The sequence below is a fragment of the Ambystoma mexicanum genome, chromosome 1q (genome assembly GCF_040938575.1).
Source record: "Ambystoma mexicanum isolate Mex_15411 chromosome 1q, UKY_AmexF1_1, whole genome shotgun sequence".
Classification (NCBI taxonomy): domain Eukaryota; kingdom Metazoa; phylum Chordata; class Amphibia; order Caudata; family Ambystomatidae; genus Ambystoma; species Ambystoma mexicanum.
The window spans coordinates 669,664,711-669,682,675 of NC_090922.1; the positions used below are offsets into that span (position 1 = coordinate 669,664,711).

General features: G+C 46.1%; 1 protein-coding gene across 2 annotated transcripts in view; it reads right to left on the bottom strand.

Annotated features, from left to right (window-relative positions):
- LOC138535099 (dimethylaniline monooxygenase [N-oxide-forming] 2-like) overlaps positions 1-12,631 on the bottom strand; it is a 365,292-nt gene extending 352,661 nt beyond the window's left edge. The window contains exon 1 of one of the 2 annotated variants that reach the window (XM_069641269.1): positions 12,429-12,631. The gene's annotated coding sequence lies outside the window, so the exon portion shown is untranslated. The remainder of the gene's footprint in view (positions 1-12,428) is intronic. The other variant, XM_069641270.1, reaches the window with a different exon arrangement.
- Positions 12,632-17,965: the final 5,334 nt, after the last annotated feature.

The following is a 17,965-nucleotide window of genomic DNA, read 5'->3' on the forward strand; positions in this document are numbered from 1 at the left end:
AGAAATGACCCTTGGAAAATTGGGAGTAGGGGTTTTGGGTCCATCACGATCATGATAGGGTGATGAAAAATGTAAAGGTGGACATGACGACACTACAACAGACCAAGGAACACCTCACACTCTATTTGTGAATGTCGCATTTCTGTTCGTATCAATGCTTTGGGAGCCCCCACTCTCTGCACCCCCTATTCCAGGGTAAAGGGCCTTCCTTCTTTCCTTATGTGGCTCCTGAAATGCCTGGCCTGTTTAATATAGCAGGGGACCCCAGGCTCCATCTAGCCCATGTGTCTCTGGAAATATTGCTTTTAACTAAACCCTGTCATGCTTTTCTTCTATTCTTTGACCCACTACTGAGATCCCACACAATAACATGTAAAATGTGACTCGGAAGCAATGGGCCTCACAAAATGAACAACTTATCAAAATGCAACACATCACACACATCTATGACTCCAAGAAATCAACAGCCTACAGAAGGACAAACATATGATACATAGATTTTAAGAGAAAGCTATATTTCACATGGGCCTGCAGTATAAGAATATTGTTACTCTCTTGCCAACATGGACTAGGGGAAAAGCCATATAATTGCTGCCATTTCTTCCATAAAGCTGCGGCCCTGAGGGCAGTTGTCCATTTCGTGCATGCCTTTGAAGGACAATAGAGGTCGGGCAGAGTGTGAGACATATGAGCCACAGCGACCAGTCTGTTGGGAAGCGTCTGGATTTTCCTCGGCTGAGGCTTAAGGAAAGTAGACATTAAGGTGAAGTAGTCCCTCCGTGAAGCCTATCCCTTGACATTGACTGGGGTCTGCAGCACCGACCTGGTAGTGATGAACTTGCACATGAAATCAATAAGAGAATTGCTAGGTCCTCTCCTTTCCTGATGTAACATTAAAAAACGAAAGATCTGGCTTAGAAACCCTAAACTGTGCTTCATATGAGACTGCAGGATGTGGTTTCTAATAATATTTAGAAGCAAAGCAAGAATATGTCCTGTCAGACACTACAGTCATGTTTGTGTGCCAGAATATATATGTCAGACCATCACATGGGTTGTGTAGCCTCTCGCACACCACCTGTGCTGAAATTACACACATGATCATCTTATCTATCCCATTTATCCCTCTGTATCCAAAGTTGCCACTGAGATCAGCTGGAGATTCAGCAGTCGAGGAGTACAGGACACAGCTTAGCCCAAGTCAGACCAGCATGTGCTGTTGAGTGCTGTGTTCAGCAGTGTGTTACTTACTTCAACCCAGTGTTGCCACAAACAAAGGGACTGTCTGAGGCACAGCTGAAGATCTTTGCAAATGTAGAAAGAAAATCCTGCTCAAATATGAGACTGCAGGTGTCCGTCTCCTTTTGCTAGAGACTCCCACGATTTTAGGGACACTTGGCAGCTCTGTTGACAGAGAAATGTAGGGGGGACTCCATGACACGATATGGAATACATTGCCAGAAAAAAGGGACTAGCCAGAAATGCTGTCTAATGGTAAACTCCATTGAGGCAGTTGGTACTGTGGTAGAGTCCCAATTGTCAATACTTTCTTTCAGGAAAGTCATGATTCTATTAAAGACCCAGAGGCTCGTATTATGCATACTCTTCTTTATTGAAACTCAAGCAGCAATCTTAAAAAGAAAAAAAACATTAAACAAAAATAAAAAAAAACCTTTTCTGTCAATGTATTCTTTGCAGTTTGAAACTCTATTGCCCACAGGCATGACACTTGTCCTAGTCCATGAATCACAACGTTATGGTCCTATCACCTCACAATTCCTCATCCCCAATTCCTCTTTCTTTCACTGTCTCGCTGTAGCTTCCTAATGAATGACTCCATCTCGAACAGGATATAGCGAAGAACAAAACCTATAATGAACCGCCTCCAACTCCAGCAGGGATCCGCCGTGTGTTGTCTGCCTGTTTAGTGTCCGCATCTGCTGTCAGGTTCCCTTGGAGGTTCAGCAGATTCCTTCTTAGATAAGTGACTGTAAAATTACTGACAAATGCAACTTGTTTTAACATATGATTGATGGGAAATTGATCAGTTAGTTAAAAGAACTTTTAAACAGAAGAGGTGATTGAGCAAACATAAGACTGTCAAGTAAAGTTTAGTCTTTAATGGAAAGTCAATACTGTGATGTTTCAAAGGGTTGTTCATTTTCTACAGGGGCAGAGACAGTGCCCCAGCTTTGAGTCTGTGATAAACCGCAGGAACTCCATTCTCTGCTGTGGCCTGGTGTTGGATTTCTCCCAATTGATGAGAAATCCCAGTTTCTCTAGGAGACCCGTCATTGGGACCATTTGCTCTGGCAGCCGCATTGGATCCTGCGCCATGAGACAAATATCCTCGATGTATAAAATCAGTCTGACTCCTGAGTAGCTTTGTGAAGCACCACTGTGCTGAAGTTAGTCCAAAAAGGGAGACGCATAAACTCTCACCTTTGCCATCACCAGAGGAATTCTAAAAATTGCTGCTGCATCTCAGGAATGGGTACTGCTAGATAGGCATCCCTCAAATCTGTGCAGGTTAGCCAGTGCCCTTTCTGCAAAATGTCCCTGAAGAGATGGATTTCCTCCATCTTGCAGTGTCGGTACACGAGAAAGGCGTTAAATTGCCTGAGATTATCACCGGCCTGACCTTTTGCTTCTGTTTCACCAGTAAGACATTGCTTAAGAAGCGTTGCACCACCTGCTGCGCTGGCCTTATCGCCATTTTCTTTAGAAACTCTCCTACTTCCTTGTCCATGAGGCTTTGTTCCTCCTCTGTGTTTAGGGAGAATTCTCAAAATGTGCTCATTTCCCTTACCTTTTGAGACCCCCAGCAACTTTGCTGGATTTCTAGGATTTGATTTTTCTACCTGGGAAGAGTGTGAGCCTTTTTTTTCCCACTCTTCCATGTATTTTGATGTGTGTTTTACTTTTGTGTTCTTTGGTTATGGTGTTTTCAAACAACTCCATAGGCATCATCTTTTTCTTTGTGCCACACAACACCTTCAGTGTAGTGGCAAAGGGGTGTCTTTCAGACTCCCCAGGGTTTAAACACTTTCTCTGGGACTGACTACTGTCTCCCAGAGCATGTAAAGTTAAATTGACTTTACTAGTCTTTATATTTACTGACCCAGAATCTTCCTATAGAGTGCTGGAGGGGTTGCCTAGCATCCCCTGAGTCAAAACACTCATGTAACAGTCAAATGTTACCCTTTCCTACTTTAAATGGCTGGTGGCAGTGGTTTAGATCAAACTATCATGATTTTACCAGACCACGAACAACGGTAGCAAAAAAATCGGGTCAGCCATGTTTTTCAAGATGGCGCCCAAGACCTATCTGTAAAAACAGACTCCGGTCCACATTTTTTGCCGTTTCTTTTAGGAAAGGTCCTTCTTGTGTTTAACCAGGTTTGGTCCCTTTGTTCGTTGTCCTTTGGCGGGTTACAGTGCTGAAGCCCTCCTCTGGCGCCTCAGTGTCTGGGGTGGACAGGATGTGAGGGAGGTGCCCGTAACTCCCTGTGCTTAGTCTCCTAGGAGACCTGAATGCACTCTGACGTGATTGGCTGGCTGGCTGTCCGGCAACGACAGCCACCCTGCTGTGTGAGTGACAGCCAGGCTGGAATGAATGGGGGAAAACTGTTTAAAAGCAGGTTTCTGGGACTTAGAAAGCAGAGTCGACCACTGGAACGAAAAAACCGAAGACGAGCTGAAGGAAGAGGACTTCTGCAACTCCTGGACGACCGGTGAAGCCCTGCTGCAGGTCTGAATTGCCTGAAACCCCATCGACAGAGAAGCCCTTCAAGGTTAACTCTTTCCCTCGAATTTGGTGGGACCAACCAACTCACAAGCCACCTGGAAACCGTCCCCTCCTGGTCGAATTTTCTACAGAGTGCTGTGGAAAACCAGATAGCCAGTGGGAAGGATACCAGTTTGTGTTCTTTAAGGCACTCATACCTTAAACCGACGTTTAGCCAAGCTTGTGGCCTCGTCCCTGGGCAGTGCAGGAACCTCCCGACGTCCTCCTTCTTGTCCCTACGACTGAAGCAGAGGAACAGCGAGGTCTGCTTGAACTGCCAGGAACAACTGCCTCAGCTACAGCTCTTCTTAACTTTAAACGTACTGTGCAAACGCGGTCCGGAAATCTTTTCGACCACAGAGAAAGTTTGTGAAACTTTCCCCTCTTTGAAGGCTGGTCCTTCCCTAAACATTTGTGTAGAGATATCGCGAGAGCCGCAACTCTCGCGAGATCTCGGCCGCGGCCACTAGGGCCGCCCCCGCGCGCTCGGCGCGCATTACGGGAGCAGCAGAGGACGCGTCAGGACGTGTCCTCCCAGCTCCACCGAGAATTAGGCCCTCAGCCTAACAAGAGACAAGACAGCCTCCCAGCTGCAACACATTAGTTAAGAGGCACGTTGTCCAGTTGGATTTCCCCACATATACATCTATATGTGACAACTGATGTCGTATGCTGAATAAAGGACATCACAATAACTAAGACGCCTCCTGTCATCCTTACAACTATTATACAACATAAATTGGCGACGAGGATCACCGCTACAACCCACGTGAACCATGCAAGGCGCGACACCACCACCGCCCTTCCTACAAACTCCAGGTAGACCTGCCATCCCGTGGCCGCAATGGCAACCCTTATTTAAGACGTACGTAGAGGCTGTGGGCGGTGCAGGATTCTCAGCGGCACGGCGCAGGGCAATGTTACTTAACGCCCTAGGTGTAGAAGGACAGAGGGTGTTTGAAAGTCTCACCCCGAGCCCGGTGGTTGGTGACAACGATGACGTCTTCAAGGAAGCTGTAAGAAGAATTGTAAAAAGGTTTGCCAGTAAAGAGAACACGTTTCTGCACAGAATATGTTTCTATAGCCGCAAACAAGAAGCCTCGGAACCCGTTGACGACTACGTTACCAAGCTGCGGGAATTGGCAGCGCTGTGCAGCTTTGGTAACAATGCCGAGAGCCTCATCTGCGACATGCTGGTGGTTCACACCAACAGCAGGAAAGTGCAAGATAAATTCATTATGGAGAAGGAACTGCTGCTAGAGAAAGCGATTGAGATTGCCAGAGCAGTCGAAGAAACAGCTGGGAGACGAAAAGAACTCACGGGAAGCCATAGTTCCACTGAAATACAAGCAGTGGCGTTTCGCCCGAAGAAAGAGAGACAGGTATCGAACACGAAAGAAGAAAAATGTAGCAAGAAAGAACCACTGAAATGCCACAGGTGTACAAGCACGAAACATTTGGCGTTTGACAGGGAGTGCCCAGCCAGAGATAAAGAGTGCTCTATCTGCAAACGTATTGGCCATTTCTCGATTGTGTGTCGGTGGAGAAACAAGAAAGTCGCAAACGTCAACATGGATCGCAACACAGAGAGAGATTCGTCCTCGGAAGATGAAGGGAGACCCACAGTCATCATGGTGAACAGTACACGGGCCAGAAGAGAAAAACCCCATTGCATAATCAAAATCAACGGGGTGGAAACAAAAGTCATGGCGGACTCAGGTTCTGACCTCACCATAATAGCCCTATGCACATACAAAGAAATGTTGGGGACGGAAAAGGTTTGAGTGCTCACCACACGGCACAAACCCACGGTTTTTGGAGGGGCGTCAGTTGACCTACTGGGCTATATCAATGGGAAGGTGGAGTTTAAAGGAAGAGAAACCACCACCAGAGTATATTTCAGCCAAGAAGGCCCGGCAGTATTAGGATGGGACGACCAAGATAAATTGAAAATCAAACTGGACCCCAGCACAGAAGATCAGGTACTCTCTGTCTGCGGGAGGAGTGTGCCAATAGTCAAATGTGATTATCCTAAACTCTTCTCGGAGGAGCCGGGACATATCAAAGGCTTCGTCCACAAAATAATGCTCAAAAGGAATGCGGTCCCAGTCAAACATCGCGTGAGACCAGTACCAGCAACCGCGAGAGACACACTCAGGAGTCAATTGGACAAAATGAGGATGGATGGCGTCATTGAAGAAATTGAAGCTTCGGAGTGGCTGAGCCCAGTCATGCTCATAAAGAAACCCAACTCACAAGAGCTAAGGGTTTGCATTGACCTTCGCAGTTTAAACTTGGAGGTCATTACGGACAGTTACCCGCTACCGAGCATAAATGAACTGATTCTTATGATGAAAGAAGCCAAAATATTCTCAAAACTGGATATGAGAAACGCGTACCATCAGATATAATTGCACAAGGAATCCATACCCCTCACAGCATTCATCACTCCGTTTGGCACCTATCAGTTCACCAAGATGCCATTCGGCTTATCTTCTGCTGCATCGGCTTTTCAACGAATGATGGATGTCCTACTACGGAAAGTCAAAAAAGTGGCCTATTTTCAGGATGACATCCTTGTCTATGCAAGGGATGAACAGACACACGATGCCACATTGAGAACAGTCCTAACTAAGCTGCAAGAAGCGGGGGTGAGGTTACGCTACCAGAAATGCGTATTCAAAGCGAAAGAAGTTGAGTACTTAGGGTACAAAATATCCGAGCAAGGGATAAGTCCCAAACAAAATTTAATGCAAGCCATAATTAAAGCACCGGAACCCACCAGCAAAGATGAAGTAAGGTCATTCCTTGGACTGGCGGAGTACTATGCAAAATTTATCCCCAAGTTCTCGGAAACCTCAGCACCCCTCCGCGAACTTCTCAAAAAAGGGTCGGAGTACTCGTGGCAAGAACCCCAAAAGAAAGCGGTAAAAATCATAAAACGCCACATAATGGAAGCGCCGTGTCTACAACCATTTAACCCCGAATGGGGTACAGTCATCACCACAGACGCCAGTGCGTACGGATTAGGAGCTGTCCTAACGCATAAGAAAGGTGACACGGAACATGTGGTAGCCTTTGCCTCGAAAGCTTTATCCTCGGCCGAACAAAACTACTTCACCATAGAAAAGGAAATGTTAGCGTGTGCATGGGCGGTAGAACATTTCAGAACATATGTGTGGGGCACAAAATTTAGGTTGGTAATCGACCATAAACCCCTCATCCACATGCTCAGCCCAGGAGGCACTAAAGTGTCAACACCCAGATTGGCACGCATAGCAGCCAAACTGCAGGAGTACACGTTTGAGGTACAGCACATCTCAGGATGGAAGAATTCGCAGGCAGACTGCATGTCAGGATTGCCAGAGGGTAAAGACAAGGCCACCACATTTCTACAAGAGGAATGCATCGTGGCATCCATCACAGATCTCAAAGCACCAGACTACTTGGAACTCAGTGAGAAGCACTGGTTGGAAGAAGACGGAAAGGACCCAACCATGGCGAGAATACGAGAGTGGATCAAGGAAGGGTGGCCGAATGAAAAAGCGATGCCAGAAGGCATGAGGCCCTATTGGAAGGTGGCAGATGAGATATCAGAAACCGATGGAATAATATTGAAAACGGACCAGATAATCCCACCCGTAGGTATGAGGAAGACCATTCTCTGCAGAGCCCATGCGGGCCACCTAGGGAACACTATGACCCGTCGCAGAGTGAGAGAAGCCTACTGGTGGCCGTCCATGGATCAAGAGATTCGCACCATGATAGAGAGATGTCATGAATGCCTCAACAGTGACAAGCGCTTAAAGGTCAGACAGGCGCCTCTGATTCCCACAGAAGTACCAGAAGCTGTGTGGTCAAAAGTAGGTATAGACTTTGTAGGACCCTTGGAGGCGATGGCGCCCGAACATCGCTATGGCATAGTGCTAGTGGACTACTTATCAAAGTGCGTTGAGGCTGAGTTTGTTCCAAACATCACCACCGCGACAGTAATCAAAGTCCTCACCGAAATTTTTCAAAGGGAAGGACTCCCCAACGAAGTAGTAACGGACAATGGAGTACAACTAATTTCAAGAGACATGGAACAATTCCTGAGAAAGCACCACATACACCAGAAGAAAGCAGCTTTGCATCATCCCCAAGCCAATGGGCTGGTAGAGAGAGCCAACAGGTTTATAAAAGGTGCTATCCAGCTAGCAACCGCTTCCGGAATGGACCCGCTCAAAACAACTAAAGAGGCCATAGCGGCCCACAGGCTTACTCCCAACGGGATCACTCAAATATCCCCGTTTTGAATGTTGAGAGGGAGTAGAGCAGCTTCAACGCTTATACCACCATGGTTGACTAAAGTAAGAGAAGATGAAGAAGTAGACATGTCAGAGGTGGTGTGGAGAATTGAAAACAGCTAAGCACGCATGAAAACATGGAGTGACAGAAGAAGAAGGACTAAACAAGCGTCAGACGTTAGAGAGGGAGATTGGATCAAAATACGACTACCGACAAAGGATCAAATCACGGGCTCTCGGTTCAGCAGACCCATAAAAGTGGTTCACAGAGGAATCAACCACGTCCGCACCGAAGACGGGCGCACTTGGAACCTGGAAAGAGTAGCCCTATTCCAGAAGAGACAAGAGAGAGCAAGGACCCCGGAGAGATCAGAAGCGGAAGGAGGAATGGACCACGAGCGAGAAGAAGAACGTGAGCCAGAGAATGATGACAGAGAAAGGGAAGAAACAGAGCTGGAACCGGATGCACCCACAGCAGAACGAGAACTGGAACATCAGGATGCCCACAGCGAGAAAAGTGACCGGCCAAGAAGAGAACACAGAAGACCGGTGAGATACAATGACTATGTATTGCAATGAACTGCCTTTGCATTATCAGGGGGAGGTGTGTAGAGATATCGCGAGAGCCGCAACTCTCGCGAGATCTCGGCCGCGGACACTAGGGCCGCCCCCGCGCGCTCGGCGCGCATTACGGGAGCAGCAGAGGACGCGTGAGGACGTGTCCTCCCAGCTCCTCCGAGAATTAGGCCCTCAAAAACATTGATTTGAAGGAGATATAAGACATATCTAGGTGGCATGCCACGTTAGAATTGTCACTGAAAAGGGACTGTGGGGCCCTGCTGTTTGAATAGGTCATAAAAACTAGCACCAGAGATTTCCAATATAAAGCATTGGTGCACCTGTAGAACTGCAGACTGTAGTGCACGGGGTTGAATGTTCTTGGCTGCTGTCAGAATCCACATTTTTTATTTTTTTATTTGATTTATTGACATCGCAAAAGGATTGTGAGGCTTTTTACTCACTTGTTTAATGTCTTAAAAGTCATTTAAACAGTAAATTTGACATCAGCTAGTCCCGAGAGGGGTGACATGCTGTGGCATGCTGGAGTTCCAAGTGCTTCCAAACATTCAATTGCTGAAAGGTATGAAACATAAGACAAGAGACTAAGAGGTGAGATGCCTGAAGTAATTTTGAAGCAATGAAAACACTGATTTGAAGGAGATATAAGACATATCTAGGTGGCATGCAACGTTAGAATTGACACTGAAAAGGAACTGTGGGGCCCTGCTGTTTGAATAGGTCATAAAAACTAACACCAGAGATTTCTAATATAAAGCGTTGGTGCACCTGTAAAACTGCAGACTGTAGTGCATGGGGTTGCATGTTCTTGGCTGCTGTCAGAATCCACATTTTTTATTTTTTTATTTGATTTATTAACATCGCAAAAGGATTGTGAGGCTTTTTACTCACTTGTTTAATGTCTTAAAAGTCATTTAAACAGTAAATTTGACATCAGCAAGTCCCGAGAGGGGTGACATGCTGTGGCATGCTGGAGTTCCAAGTGCTTCCAAACATTCAATTGCTGAAAGGTATGAAACATAAGACAAGAGACTAAGAGGTGAGATGCCTGTAGTAATTTTGAAGCAATGAAAACACTGATTTGAAGGAGATATAAGACATATCTAGGTGGCATGCCACGTTAGAATTGACACTGAAAAGGGACTGTGGGGCCCTGCTGTTTGAATAGGTCATAAAAACTAGCATCAAAGATTTCCAATATAAAGCGTTGGTGCACCTGTAGAACTGCAGACTGTAGTGCATGGGATTGAATGTTCTTGGCTGCTGTCAGAATCCACATTTTTTATTTTTTTATTTGATTTATTAACATCGCAAAAGGATTGTGAGGCTTTTTACTCACTTGTTTAATGTCTTAAAAGTCATTTAAACAGTAAATTTGACATCAGCTAGTCCCGAGAGGGGTGACATGCTGTGGCATGCTGGAGTTCCAAGTGCTTCCAAACATTCAATTGCTGAAAGGTATGAAACATAAGACAAGAGACTAAGAGGTGAGATGCCTGAAGTAATTTTGAAGCAATGAAAACACTGATTTGAAGGAGATATAAGACATATCTAGGTGGCATGCCACGTTAGAATTGACACTGAAAAGGGACTGTGGGGCCCTGCTGTTTGCATAGGTCATAAAAACTAGCACCAAAGATTTCCAATATAAAGCGTTGGTGCACCTGTAGAGCTGCAGACTACAGTGCATGGGGTTGAAAGTTCTTGGCTGCAGTCAAAATTCACATTTTTTATTTTTTTATTTGATTTATTAACATCGCAAAAGGATTGTGAGGCTTTTTACTCACTTGTTTAATGTCTTAAAAGTCATTTAAACAGTAAATTTGACATCAGCTAGTCCCGAGAGGGGTGACATGCTGTGGCATGCTGGAGTTCCAAGTGCTTCCAAACATTCAATTGCTGAAAGGCATGAAACATAAGACAAGAGACTAAGAGGTGAGATGCCTGAAGTAATTTTGAAGCAATGAAAACACTGATTTGAAGGAGATATAAGACATATCTAGGTGGCATGCCACGTTAGAATTGACACTGAAAAGGGACTGTGGGGCCCTGCTGTTTGAATAGGTCATAAAAACTAGCACCAAAGATTTCCAATATAAAGCGTTGGTGTACCTGTAGAGCTGCAGACTACAGTGCATAGGGTTGAAAGTTCTAGGTTACTGTCAGAATCCACATTTTTTATTTTTTTATTTGATTTATTAACATCGCAAAAGGATTGTGAGGCTTTTTACTCACTTGTTTAATGTCTTAAAAGTCATTTAAACAGTAAATTTGACATCAGCTAGTCCCGAGAGGGGTGACATGCTGTGGCATGCTGGAGTTCCAAGTGCTTCCAAACATTCAATTGCTGAAAGGTATGAAACATAAGACAAGAGACTAAGAGGTGAGATGCCTGAAGTAATTTTGAAGCAATGAAAACACTGATTTGAAGGAGATATAAGACATATCTAGGTGGCATGCCACGTTAGAATTGACACTGAAAAGGGACTGTGGGGCCCTGCTGTTTGAATAGGTCATAAAAACTAGCACCAAAGATTTCCAATATAAAGCGTTGGTGCACCTGTAGAGCTGCAGACTACAGTGCATGGGGTTGAAAGTTCTTGGCTGCAGTCAGAATCCACATTTTTTATTTTTTTATTTGATTTATTAACATCGCAAAAGGATTGTGAGGCTTTTTACTCACTTGTTTAATGTCTTAAAAGTCATTTAAACAGTAAATTTGACATCAGCTAGTCCCGAGAGGGGTGACATGCTGTGGCATGCTGGAGTTCCAAGTGCTTCCAAACATTCAATTGCTGAAAGGCATGAAACATAAGACAAGAGACTAAGAGGTGAGATGCCTGAAGTAATTTTGAAGCAATGAAAACACTGATTTGAAGGAGATATAAGACATATCTAGGTGGCATGCCACGTTAGAATTGACACTGAAAAGGGACTGTGGGGCCCTGCTGTTTGAATAGGTCAAAAAAACTAGCACCAAAGATTTCCAATATAAAGCGTTGGTGCACCTGTAGAGCTGCAGACTATAGTGCATGGGGTTGAAAGTTCTTGGCTGCAGTCAGAATCCACATTTTTTATATTTTTATTTGATTTATTAACATCGCAAAATGATTGTGAGGCTTTTTACTCACTTGTTTAATGTCTTAAAAGTCATTTAAAAAGCAAATTTGACATCAGATAGTACCGAGATTGGTGACATGCTGTGGCATGATAAGTACTTAAACTATGCATTTGCTGAAAGTGTTTCAATATAAAACAATCCCACAATGATTGAGAGGGTATTTTTCACTTGTACAATATGTTTGAACTTCTTAAAACTGCACATTTTCCATCAGCCAGTCCAGAGATTGGTGGCATGCTGTGGCACGCTGTGGCATGTGCCACATGTCACATTCGGCTCCTACCCCTTCTCTACTTGCATGGGGGGGGCGATTGGAAGGGTGGAGAGGGGACAGGCAACTGATCGTTTTCGCAGCAGTCCTGCGTGATTTCAGATGTAAATGGAAGAGTTAACTGCTTGTGACATTGAAGGGGCACGTGAATAGTCAGATTAGAATGCCTAAGGAAGTTAAATAGCCCCCACACAAATAGGTTTGCCCCTCGCCCGCCATCTCTGACGTCAGGGCCTCTCCCAACATTTGGAGGGTTAGAAACCCATGTAGGTTATGTCGCGCCCCTGGGGATAAAGTACACTTATTAATCCCTAGAAGTCGAAGGACGGGAACGCGAAGCGCTATGTGAAACGCCATGCTGAGAGCAGCGTTCGTTCTCCTTACCGTTTGCCTTGTGCGCCTCGGCTGCTGTGGCTGTCCGTGCCAGGAGAGCCCCGTCTGCCCCAGTCCCTGTGTGCTACCCGCCTTCAATGTGCAGCAGGAAAGAGTCAGGAAGCGGGGATCAGCGATTGCCCAGCCCTCCGCTGAAGACTGGTTCCCTAGGTTGGGCTGCGTGCCAAGGTACCGTGTTCTCATGTAGCGACTATGCCGTTTTTTCTTGACTCCTTCTTACTTGGCTCTATTGCTTAAGTCGCTGCGTGTATACAATGAGGAGGAGCCCCCGTTTTTTGTCGTTTTGCCAAGACGATTTTTTTTCGAGTTATGAGCACTGAAATGTATGCATTGCCTTTGTAAAATGTAAATATAAAGATTTCACAAGAGCGTGATGTAGTCATACCTGCCTACATTTGAAAATCAAAATTCCTGAGAATTAAGCCCCGCCCACATCCACACAAGACTCCGCCCACACGCCCCGCCCACCTTTCAAAAAGGTAAACCTGATTGTTGTAGCCTTCATTTTGCTTACTATAGCATTGAAAATAATTAATTCAATGTTATGGTAAGCAAAGCCGCCGAAATAATGGTGCTTTCAATCCATGTCATTGGATTGAAAGCGCTATTATTGCGGCATCGGCGCCTTCAGTTTGCTTAATATAGCATTGAATGAATTATTTTCAATGCTATAGTAAGCAAAATGAAGGCTACAATAATAGTGCTTTCAATCCATGTCATTGGATGGAAAGCACTATTATTACGGCGGCGTTGCCACGTTCATTTTGCTTACCACAGCACTGAAAACCATTCATTCATTCAATGCTATAGTAAGCAAAATGAATGCGGCGCCGCAGCAGAAATAATGCTGCTTTCTATCGAATGACATGGATTGAAAGCAGCATTATTTCGGCTGCGGCGCCGCCTTCATTTTGCTGAATATAGCACTGAATGAATGATTTTCAGTGCTATGGTAAGTAAAATGAACGTGGCACAACCACCGTAATAATACTGCTTACAATCCAATGACATAGATTGGAAGCACTATTATTACAGTGTTGCAGGCAGTAGGCACGAACATTTCGCGCCGTTTCCGGGTCCCGTCATATTCTCCACCTGATTGGCTACCGGCGGCAGCCAATCAGGTGGAGAATATGACGGGACCCGGAAAGAATCTCAAAATTCCTGAGATTCAAGGGATTTTTCCGGAGACCCGGAGAAATGCTTAAAATTCCGGAGTCTCCGGAAAAATTCCGGAGGTTAGGCAGGTATGGATGTAGTGTGAATTGTGTACCTAATGTGGTGGCCAGATTTGCGTGTCACAAACCAATGACGCATCTCCCTTACATGACGCCCAGGGTTGGAAACAAGATCCGGACGACATAGATTAATTTACACTTTGAAACGACTATGCACACTTGTGACGCAATGCCAAAATCGCCACAAAAAAAGAAAGAGATGTAGACACCTTAGTACCTTGGCGTTTACTTGGGAAGCCAAGCTCTCTGGCAAGAGACAACAAAGACATCTATCCTGGGAAGTCTTCCACTCCTCATCAAAGGCAGTGTCTAAACAGCTTCCATGCAACACCTCGTGTCCCGGGGAGTATCCAGCATTGCAAGAGTGGCCACGAAAAACATCTTGCTACTTTTCCCCCCAAATGCAGTGCGCGCGATTCCATACGTCGCATTCGTGCCCCCAAAGGCCCCACCCCCAAATCAACTATTTTGGTAAAATGTGTGTCAGATGCCATTTTAACACATATAACAAAAAACTAAAAAAAACTGCAGGACAGTTACAGATGCTGCAAACTCATCTACTAGAGCTCAGTCCATGCTGTGTGGGGCAAAATACATGCACATCTCCTAATTTACATATATTTTACACCACATACATCGCCATAGAAATATAATAAGAGTATGGCTTTAGTTGTACTCTCCCCATCCTGCATGCAAAGTCACACCAGCATCATGGAGATTAATGTGAACCTTACAAATCCCCCTTGGGTTTTAAAGCCACAGTCATTATTTCATAAAGCACACAGCATTATGCACCCTTTCCACTTCTGATTACCCCTTTCACATTACTTAAGGAACAGAAGTCCCTGCTAATAGTGTCCCCTTCCTCCCATCAGTGCCTAATGCAGCGCGATTCAAACTGGGGCGCGGCTCCGCAGGGGGCTACGGCCGCATCCCTGGGGGGCCGTGAGAAGACAGCATGAAATTAAAAAAAACATTTGTTTTTTTTTTTATTGGAAGAAATGGCTTGGGTGGCTCACATGGTCGGGCAGAAGCATGAAACTGTCTCAGGCACCAATGAAAAAGGGACCCGCAGTTGTAAATGGATATGCTTTAAATGGATATGCTTTAGTCACAGACTGTTTGAATAGTACCCAAGGGGGTGCTTTGTGTTAAAATGTAAGTAAATTGTGATATTTAAAGAATATTTATTCAGCAACAATGGTCAAAATTACTAACTGCTCGATGGTCAAAATCTAACTGCATAGTAAAGTAACTCATCAAACTGGCCCACATTGGCCAAAAAGGTGACCCATTTTAAATGGCTCAAACTAGCATTTTACATTTTTGATGCATGCATTGCCCTATTGACCCTATAGGCTAGTCCGAGCCTGGTGCCTCATCCAGAATGTCAAGGGGGCGCTCACACAGTGGCCCCCTCACCCATTATGGAGGAGCTAAGGAGCCAGCCCAGCGAAACAATGAGTTCTCCCTCAGCAGTTTTTTCCAGCTGAGGGAGTGCTCCTGGGCTAGCTGAACTGTCAAAGGGAAACACTATTTCCCTTTGACAGTTCAGTTCAGGGCCCGAGCCGCACATGCTCACTGAGCCATGCAAGGCTGTGGCGGTTTTCTTCGCCAGCATTGCATAGCTCATTGGAAATGCTGACTTGGGCACTGAATGTCTGTATGTGCGAGGAGGAGCTGCTGGGCCTCCTCGCACAAACGGACAGAGCAGCCTGGAGCAGGGTGTTTCAGCACTCACACGCAGACCCCTGCAGAAGGTACGTTTATGTTCATTTCTTTAAATTTAAACATGTGTATGGATGTGTGTATGCTTGTGTTATGAGTGAGTGTATGGTGATGGATGCTTGTGTGAATGATAGAGAGATTGCTGTATGAATGTGTGTGTTAGTTTGTTTTGGTCTATTGAGCTGATTTTGGCAAGTGGTGGATAGAGAGGGAAGGAGGGTTGTACAACAAAGGCATTTTAAAAATGCCTAAATGCCTTTGTTGCACAATCCCTCTACCCACCTACCAAAATCAGCTCTCCTTCTGAGGTGCTGTGGAGCCCAGGGAACAGGGATGGTATTTTATTACTGGATTTCTATCATAGATGTCCGATCAAAAATACCATGCTTTCCCCCTTGGCACTCCAATGCCTTGCATACACACATAATCATGTTGATTGTGTTAGGCCCAGTGGGGCCCAGGGGACAGGGATGGTATTTTTTTACTGGACATCTTTCATAGATGTCCAGTAAAACATGTCATGCCTGCCACCAGGGCCCCCCCAGCACCAATTGCAAACTGTTTGGATATTTACTCATTTCTTTTTTGAAAGTATGCTCTACAATGCTCTACAATGCAACATTTTAGCCATTATTTTAAAAAAAAATCACAGACGAAAACCCCCCAAACCCCCATTTATTGGTTCAGGCTCCCTCACTGCGCTCGGTCGCGTAGGCATTTTTGGAGGAAATAGTTATGCCCCTCCACTTCAAAAATTCACCAGCCGCCACTGGCCCTTGGACTGTGTTGGGAATGGGATGGGGGGAGCCCAGGGACTGTGGTGGGAGCAGGATGGGCGGGAACCATGGGATAGTGGTGGGAGCAGGGTGGGGAAAGCCCATGGTGTGTGATGGGGTAGGGAGAGCCCAGGGACTGTGATGGGAGCAGTTGGGGGAGCCCATGGACTATACTGAGAGTAGGGTGTGGTGACAGCATGTAATAGTGGTGACAGCCCAGGAGGACAGCTCAGCGGCAACGTGCTTGCCTTGGTAGCAAGACGACACGAAGCAACACAGGTTTGATCCCCGAGTCCGCGCTTAGAAACCTCAGGTTTATAAATAACCTATAATATCATATCATACATACTGTCCATTTGGCATTTTTGGGGGGTCCCTGCCTGCCCAAATTTTGCACCGGGGGGCCCCGGCCAAAAAACTTTGAAGACCACTGGCCTAATGGCTCACATTGTAATGCTCTGTTGACACAGAGCAACTTGTCAGGTTCTCAGGAGAGCTGCTCTGCTGCCCAGCACTCCCCGGGACATGGTCCTGGCAGAGGGGCACCTCTCTCTTCTGCACCCTCATTGACAATGAAGGTGCAGAATAGGAAAGGTGTCCTGCTGCCAGGACATGAGAGTGCTGAGCAGAAGGGGTGGCCCGCTGCAAATGTTCCTGTCTGGCTATTGAAAGAGCCACATGGGGGCAGCTGCCCACCGCCCGCCACCCCGCTCGGTACGCCACTGTTCTTGTCCTGCAGGAAACGATCACTCAGTCTAGTTAGTTTGGGCTAATAGATATGACATCTATAAATCCCAAACTATTGTATTTGAGTACAGATTTTCACAGATAGGGAGGCAGGGCATATGCCGAGCGACACACAAGAATGACATATGAGCAGGGCCACACAGTGTAGATGTTGTTTGGTTATAAGCCCACCTATTCCCTGCCCATGGCCATGCAAATCCCTATGGCTATGCTCACCCATTACTGCATCAACCAGCCCAAAACCCATTGCTTTAAGTGGACCGGGGCTAGCCTGGGCCAAGGCCCACCAGTCTCTGAGATGGGATCCCGAGCGGGGCCCCTGCCGGGGCTCACCCAGACTAGCCCCAGCCACGACGAGCTCTCAGGCAACCATTTAGCCGAGCGCTGCACAGTTACACGATTGCCTGCAGGTGTCATATTTTTGGATGCCTTTTCTTTTTTCCAGTCGGAAATGCTGACACCTGACGTCGCAGCATTTCGGCTTCACCTGCTGTGTGATGTCTCTTTATTCAGAAACAGGAGGAGAACTGGGTTGGTCAGCCTCTCCTTCTGTTTCAGAGTAAAAAGCTAACATGCAGCAGGAAGCCCATAAACCTGCATATCCCTGTGATTCCGCTGCTAGTGCACTAATATGCAGAGAAGCCCTAAAGGTTAGTCAGTGCAGGTGATGGGGTGAAGGTGCGTCGCCGCAGTGTTTAATAAGTCAGAGAATCTGCAGCACGTTGCATTAGTGCAGGCGGGAGGGAGGGGTTAGCAGTTGGTGCACATTACACGGGAAACAGGTCAATCATGTTTAAGGGGAGATGGGAAGCGCAGTGCTGGTCAATGCAATGGACCGGCTCTTGCCGTGTCAGAGATCCGGCCTCAGATGACTGGCCGGATCCCGGACCCAGCCTACCTCAGCCCTGGACAATGTTGTGGCTGGGTCTACGCTATGCGCAGGATGTCGCAGCATTAATCAGGCAGACACGGAACGTTGCTCATAACGTCTTCTTTATTGTAACTCCACACATCAACTGGAAATTTACCCCTTTCCCCC